Here is an 8857-nt window from a genome sequence, read left to right on the forward strand (position 1 = left end):
TTGATTTCATATTGATAGTTACTGTTGCCATTGACATGCTTCTTTCTCACGTGTGTATAAACATTTTCAAAACCATGTTCCAATCATAGAAATCTCGATTTACTTCTGCCATAAGCCCTTGTAAGCTTCATCCATGTGATTTTCATTCGTACTGTTTTTTTCTTCGCAGTTACGTTCAACATCATGTTGATATTTATTTCCTTTTCTCGTTCTTTATTTTTCTCTTTCCGTTTTTACTGCCATTGAAGCGTCGTTGAAACGTATCACTTCATCATCAATACCATTTAAGAATGATATATTTGAATATAACATAAAGACTATCTCTTTTACCGTGTGTTGATTTCCTCGTGTTTATTCGTCTCTGTTGGTTGTCCATATAATCGAATTTGCTGTTTAGTAAACTCCCCTTTATTGATAAAACCACTCACCTGGGTACCACTTTGCAACACAAGTGGAAATCATATTACAAGTATATCTTAATAGAGTGTACATTCGAGGACTTATGTCATGTATTCCTAATGATGATGGTCTTTTGTATGTATGTGTTTGTATGTTCATTGATGTTAAGGTTGAAATCTTTAATGACATTGTGATGTTTGTTTGTAAATAAGATACTAATAATGAGCTTAAGAATACGATTTGTCTTTGAGTGAGCGAAAGTTTGTAATGGAAAAGTGACTTAGAATCTCCACATTATCAAAACAAATCTGTATTATATTCCAATCCTTAAGCGAATGATTGAGTGAGTGAACAATGTAAAGTTAAAGTTCATGCATAATCTTCCCTTTTTTTTCCTCCCTTTCCCTTTTATTTATTTATTCATCTATTCTTTTCTTTACAACCTTGTTTTTTTTTTATTTATTTATTTTTTATAGATATTGCTTAATCCTTACCCGGTGTTTACAAGAAGAGAGCATTGAAAATATACATACGGTATGTTCAGAGAGGAAAAGCGAGTTTTAGTACTTGGCCGAATGTTGATCATCCCAGCATATCATCAATGATTATATAAAGATGTTAAATGTTATTTGTGTTTGCAAATAAAGAGTATAATGTTCATGGTTGTTCTGGTTCACCCCTCTATCAGTATAAAGAAAAGGAAAAACAAATGAAAGTATATTTACATTTGTAGAATGCACATAGACAACCACTCGTATATGTGTGTGTGTGTGTGTGTGTGTGTGTGTGTGTGTGTGTGTGTGTGTGTGTGTGTGTGTGTGTGTGTGTGTGTGTGTGTGTATATATATATATATATATATATGCATATGTATGTGTGTGTGTGTGTGTGTGTGTGTGTGTGTGTGTGTGTGTGTGTATGTATATATATATATATATATATATATATATATATATATATATATATATGTATATATATGTATGTGTATATATATTTATATATATATATATATATATATATATATATATATATGTATATATATACATGTGTGTATGTGTATGTGTGTGTGTGAGCACAGATGCACACTCACGCCGTCTATTACACATGCCATATGAAAGTCATTTCGTTCATATATCTGGACAAAAAAAATCATTGGGTAAATAACACTTCACATTTCAACTTTGCTGTACTGACATTACAGTACATCAACAATGTCGTGTACACATCGTACTGTTTGATCATTTTGTCCAAATTTATTATAACTAATTAATTTCTACTCATGTTGCCAAACAGGAGAATGACTTCACCACTTTAGTATTCAAATATATCTCAATCAGTAAATACATTTTAATTACATACCCTTTGTGTATTTTGTATAGCGGAAAATCCAACTTTTTCATGACTAAACTTACGTTCAATTTTACTAATTTGATCGCACAGCCTTCCAATTAAGATCTGTATCATCGGGGATTCAATCTTGCATTAGACAAAGCTCGACGTTGATTGAAGTAAGTAATAGGTAAACAGAATTTCACATGGATAAACAATCAACCAATCAGTATGAAAGATGACCGAGAATCTTTGCGATATTTTCTCTCTCTCTCTTTCTCTCTCTCTCTCTTTCTCTCTCTCTCTCTCTCTCTCTGTCTCTCTCTCTCTCTCTCTTCCTCTCTCTCTCTCTCTCTCTCTCTCTCTCTCTCTCTCTCTCTCTCTCTCTCTCTCTCTCTCTCTCTCTCTCTCTCTCTCTCTCTCTCCATCTATTTATCTATCTATCTATCTCTATCTAACTATCTATCTATCTATCTATCTCTATCTAACTATCTATCTATCTATCTATCTCTATCTAACTATCTATCTATCTATCTATCTATTAATCTGTCTCTATCTACCTACCTATCTTTCTCTCACTCTCTCTCTCTCTCTCTCTCTCTCTCTCTCTCTCTCTCTCTCTCTCTCTCTCTCTCTCTCTCTCTCTCTCTCTCTCTCTCTCTCTCTCTCTCTCTCCAACTTCTTTTCTTTTCATATTCTCCTTTTCTTTGTCCATATTGGGTCAATCTAAAGTCTGGAGAAGATTAAAGCGTATTAGGAGAAATTTGTGGGTCGGTGTGGGCCGAATGAGGGAGCAGAATTGAAGAAGATTGGAAGGCACTGCGAAGATGAAGGGAAAGGAGATGAGGGGAAAGGAGATGAGGGGAGAGAAGAAGAGGGGAGAGGATGTAAGGGGGAGATGGGGGAGGGGAGAGAAGAAAAGGGAAGAGAGTGTAAAGGAGAGGTTGTAAGGGGGGAGATGAGGGAGGGAGAGCATGTACGGGGGGAGAGCAGAGAAGAAGAGGGGAGAGAGTGTAGCGGGGGAGATGGGGGAGAAAGAAAGAGGAGAGTGTAAGGGAAGAGAGGAAGAGAGAAGAGAAGAAAAGAGGAGAGAGTGTACGGGAAGAGAGGAAGAGAGGAGAGAAGAAAAGGGGAGAGAGTGTAAGGGAAGAGAGGAAAAGGGGAGAGAAGAAAAGAGGAGAGAGTGTAAGGGAAGAGAGGAAGAGAGGAGAGAAGAAAAGAGGAAAATGTGTAATGGAAGAGAGGAAGATAGGAGAGAAGAAAGAGGAGAGAGTGTAAGGGAAGAGAGGAAGAGAGGAGAGAAGAAAAGAGGAGAGAGTGTAGGGGAAGAGAGGAAGAGAGGAGAGAGGAAAAGGGGAGAAAGTGTACGGGAAGATAGGGAGAAAGGAGAGAAGAAGAGAGGAGAGAGTGTAAGGGAAGAGAGGAAGATAGGAGAGAAGAAGGGGGGAGAGAGTGTAAGGGAAGAGAGTGTAAAGGAAGAGAGGAAAAGGGGAGAGAAGAAAAGAGGAGAGAGTGTAAGGGAAGAGAGAAAGAGAGGAGAGAAGTAAAGGGGAGAGAGTGTAAGGGAAGAGAGGAAGAGAGGAGAGAAGAAAAGAGGAGAGAGTGTAAGGGAAGAGAGAAAGAGAGGAGAGAAGAAAAGGGGAGAGAGTGTAAGGGAAGAGAGGAAGAGAGGAGAGAAGAAAAGAGGAGAGAGTGTAAGGGAAGAGAGGAAGAGAGGAGAGAAGAAAAGGGGAGAGAGTGTAAGGGAAGAGAGGAAGAGAGGAGAGAAGAAAAGAGGAGAATGTGTAATGGAAGAGAGGAAGATAGGAGAGAAGAAAGGGGGAGAGAGTGTAAGGGAAGAGAGGAAGAGGGGAGAGAGTGGGGAAGGGGAGAGATTGTAGTGGGGAGATGGGGGATGGGAGAAAGAAAGAGGAGGAGAAAGAGAGCTTAGGGGTTAAAGGGGAGAGAGAGAAAGAGCGGGAGTGAAGGAGGAAGAAGAGAGGAGGAAGAGAGAGAGGGAGTGGGGGAAGGGGGAAAGGGGGAAGGAGAAAGAGAGGAAAGGAAGGTAAGAGAGACAAAGAGAGGAGAGAGGAACAGTACGAAGGAGGGAGGAATGGTGGGTGAGGGGGGTGGAGGTAGAAAGTGAGGGATAGAAGAGGAAATTAAATATTATTATTTTTGTTTTCTTTCTTTTTCTTCTTTTTCTATCATCCGCTTGCTTTTCCTATGAATTATCTGAATGACGTGAACATGTTTTTTTTTTAGGATTTTTCTGAAATCTCCTCTTCGGCAATCTTCAATTGTCAGGAGATTACTAGCGTTTATAATCCTACGCTTTTTCATAAACTAACTCTCTCTCTTCTCTTCTTTTTCTTTCTCTTTGCTTTTCTCTTTCTTTCGTTCTCTCTATCTATCTGTCTATCTATATATACTTATCTATTTATCTATTTATTGCTGTTTGTGTGTGTGTGTGTCTATTTATCAAAATATCTCTAGATATCTCTTTATCTATCTCTCTATCTCACTGTATTAACACTCCACCCCCATTCTCTCCTGTTGTCTTTATGTGCATTATTTCGCTCGAGGCTTTGTTTGTAAAATCTCGTACAGAATGGATTATTTCTCGTTTCTTTAGCGTGGATTGTCGCTTGTAATATATAAACGTAGATTGTTTTATTTCAAAGTTATGAGGTTTCCTTTATGTAGAATTTATCTTGGTTTTAATAAATAACAATCCTCACTCTCTAGGTATCTCTCTATCAGTTTAAATTTCTAGATATGATTCTACTGTGTTCACATCTAATTGAATTGACTATTAACTCCCGTTTAATATCGCTTCAATCGTGAGTCAGATCTAATCGACTGATGAAAGTGATGACGATAAGATATCCAGATTGATTCTGATTATAATTCCTCCGTCTCTTTACGGACGATTTAGAAAAAAAAAAAAAAATTGAGAAAAAAATTATCCCATATCCCTTAGAGAGAATTACGATGGCTTGCTTTTTTAAATAAGAAATATCAGGCTGCGCATTAGTAGAGGGAGAACAAGAGGAAGACAAGGAATTATTGCATTTCCTTTGTTGTTGAAAACGCCGTGTGTGCCATTATGTGTGTGTGTGTGGGGGGGGGGGGTAGATGTGGGTGTCTATGTGTGTTTGCTTGTGTGTGGATGTTTGTGTGGGTGATTGAGGTGAATAGAGTAGTGTTTGTTTGTTTGTGTTGGTATTATAGCACGTGTATGTGTGTGTGTCTGTGTGTGTGTGTGTGTGTGTGTGTGTGTGTGTGTGTGTGTGTGTGTGGTAGATAAATGTATGTGTATTCTGGTGTTGTTTGTACATGTAAGTGTGTATGTGTGTCTGTCTGTTTACATATCCCCGTGAGTATATCCTTACGTTTACATATCTGGCTGTACCCGAGTGTGCGATCACGTGATCAGAAAACATCCCTCGCACCAGCTGTGTTGAGTATCCAAAAGACATTGAATTATGCAAATTGCCTTTGTATGCTTGCGCGGGCGGATATGCGCCTGTGCGCACTTGCCACTGCTTGCAAGCATGATTCATAGGAGCGTTGGCGAGGGAGGACATCGTCTCTTGAGTCCAAAGGAAAAAGTTGAGTCGAAGAGAAAATGTAAATCTGAAGCGATGTCTCCCAAATGCAGTATTCCGGCGACATTTTCTGACGTGAAGAACCGTCGACTTCCTTTGTCATTTATTTCGGGCAATTTATAAACATAGATGCAGCCATTTCTTTTTTTTTTTTTTTCTTCTTTTCTTTTTTTATTTCTTCATCTTTATGGAATGTGGACGAAAATGAACTGAGGAATGAAAGCAACTCTTGAAAGACTTGAAAGAGAGAAATTTCGAAAATATCGGAACAACGGTTATTCTCCTTACAAAAAAAGGTGATTTTATAATAAAGATGAAGATAAGATACTCATCGAATTATTGTTAGTACATTAGTGCATTATCTTATATTCAGAAAACTATGTCAATGATAATTAAGGAGTTGTTCCTTTTATTATGTTTCAAAAGTAATCAAGCTTTTAATGTTTTGATATTGCATTGTAGTTGATTCTAGATCATGAGTGCACGTGATCGCGTTGCTGTGCCCCTACTTCAGTGTGTGCAGAATTTACCCTGTCCTGTTTGAACACCTGTTGTGTTACCTATGGATGGGAGGGGTAAGAGCCACTCTGGATAATTCCGTTGAATCATTTTATAGTTGACTTTGGAAACATCATAACTGAGCTTGTGTTAGACTTTCAACAATTTAGGTTTTCATGTGTAGGGCTGTGTGACCGTACTTATTAACTTTCGATTATTAAGTTTTGTAATTTTTGAGTGTGTATGCGTATATAGATAAATAGGGAAATGCAGATGTACAGGAGATGAATAGGTAAATCTGAATAACTAGCTTTTACATCTATTGAACTCGTATATCGTAGGCAAGGTGTTTTTGATTTATGAAACTCCCTTTCATATATTTCCTACAAAAAAAGTGTAAATATATGTGTGTGTGTGTGTGTGTGTGTGTGTGTGTGTGTGTGTGTGTGTGTGTGTGTGTGTGTGTGTGTGTGTGTGTGTGTGTGCTTGTGGGTATCTGTGCTTGCGTGTGTGTGTGTGTGTGTGTATATGTGCATGATATACAATCTTTCAATAAATGATGAATATGATAAGCCATGATGTTTGATTTCTACTTTCCTCGCGAGTCCTGAATAACACTTTGCTTTTCTGTGTCATTTAAAGAGCATATTGAAGAAGACAAGTCATATGGTGAGTCAGCATCTGGTCTGAAATGTCCCGACTTCTCTGAGAAACTTTTCCCTGAAATATGCTGGTTATCAAGAAATTCAAAATACATATTTAGCTGCATAAGTTCAAGACCATTAATCTGGACATTCGAAGATCTGGCACTGATGCAGATTTTCAAAATTATCTGACGTATATCCGGATGCTCATGAAATGCATGAGAATGTAAAAAAAAAATCACCAGGCAGAGATGCAAGAGAGAAGAGCAAATATAAGTCAAACAGTTAATCATGAGATATTAAAAATCGAATGCAGAAGGAGAAATGATGATCAGTTCATATCCCTTGTCAGTTGCTTTGAGTATAATGCCTTTCAATACTATTCTATTCAACGGAGTATTTTGTAAAGCATGGCTTTGTAATGCAAGGCATTTGTAACCTTGTCACAAAATTGATTATAGCAAGTATATTGTAACTTGGAGAATGATTTATATTATTCTATTGTGAGTAATGATATTGACGATTTAGAGCTGCAACTAGGACGTTTCCGTTTTATACTCATTATTAATGTTCATCATTGGTATTATTATTATTAATTTGATTATTATCATTATTGCTGTTGTCCTTGTTGTTGTTGTTATGACTATTATTATTTATATCATTATTATTATTAATATTGTTATTATTATTATTACTGTTGTTGTCATTATTATTATTATTGTCATTATTATTATTACCATTACTATTATCATAATAATCATAATCAATGATATTAAACTATATTATTACTATTATTATTATCTTATTATGATTATTATTATCATTATTATCTTATTATCATCATTATCATTTTATTATTGTTATTTTATTATCATTATTATTATTATCTTATTATTATTATTATCATTATTATTATTATTATTATTATTATTATTATTATTATTATTATTATTATTATTATTATTATTATTATTATTATTATGTTATTATTATTATTATTGTTATTATTATCTTTTTATTATTAATATTATTATCATCATTATTTACACCATGTACGGAGGAATCATTCACTATCATTCTGTGAGTGAAATGATCGAGTGTCTAACTGATAGTGAAGCAGAACGCGCAAACACAAGTAAAAAACAAACAGTATATTATATAACCGTTCATTATGATGTTACAATTATATTTGAGAATTAAAGGAAAGTAGATTACGATCCAAACTTGAATGTTTCTTCACTGATACACAGCAGATTTTTAAAGTCCCTTATACTAGAAAGGATAATATTAATTCATCAGGTTCACTATACTTAAGCATATAGCGAAGGAACTTATTGTAACGTATCTGTAATGTACATCTGAATCATAACGTATGCAGAGCTGGATATACTGCAAATACCTGTATGATGCTGGTTACTCTTACTCCAATATATACCCGACATTTAAAAGAAGAAATCTCCGAAACTTTTAAATGGAAAATTAAAAGGATAGTCTGATCAATTTCCAAAAATGTATATTGAGCAGGTGCATTAAAACGAACGGGTTCGAGCGCTGCTTCATACTGAAATGGAAATGTTATAACAACAATAATAGCTCGTTGATATCGATGATAATTTTAAAAAGGATATCGTATATCCTTTATTTAAAGTGAATCACGAGAATAAACGTCTGAGCAAGGTTATATAGTTAATTGTCTTGCAGGAATAACGAACACTGATATGTATCATTTTCCTTTTGCATTTATGTCTATTTTCATTTTCCCCTTTTTTACCCTTATTCTTTTACTTTTTTTTTTCATTTTCATATTTCAACTATTTTTTTTCACATTTTTCCCCTTATTCATGTATATCCATTTCCATTTTCCTTTCTTTCTTTTTTTTTACCCTTATTCACTCTTGTTCATTTCTATTTACCCTTCCCCCTTATTTATTCATAATCATTTCCATTTTCCCCTTTATCCCTTTTTCCACCCTTCCCCCCCCCCCCCCCTCCCGTCCATTCCTCTTACTCATACCTATTTTCATTTATATTTTGTTATCAGGTTAGCACGACCTTGAACTCCGCTTCGGTGCGGAATTAACCGGTTCAGTGCTTTGTCCGAAGAGCAAGAATGAGCTATCATGCAAGCGTTGACATAGACTAACTAATATCACGGACAAGAGGAAATGTAATCAGATATGTAGGTGTGTGTGTGTGTGTGTGTGCGGGCTGTGTGTGTGTGTGTGGGGTGGATATGTTTCTGCGTGTGTGTATAGGGAATGGGAGTGAAGGGGTGATTGTGTTTGTCTGTTTGTGTGGGAGGGTGTTTTTGTGTCTGTGTTTGTCAGGGGTGGGGAGGATTGTGTGTGCGTGTGTGTGTGTGTTTAAGTGCGTATATCAACAAGGTATTGTTTTCCAAC

Source organism: Penaeus chinensis, chromosome 15 (genome assembly GCF_019202785.1).
Source record: "Penaeus chinensis breed Huanghai No. 1 chromosome 15, ASM1920278v2, whole genome shotgun sequence".
NCBI classification, from domain to species: Eukaryota; Metazoa; Arthropoda; class Malacostraca; order Decapoda; family Penaeidae; genus Penaeus; species Penaeus chinensis.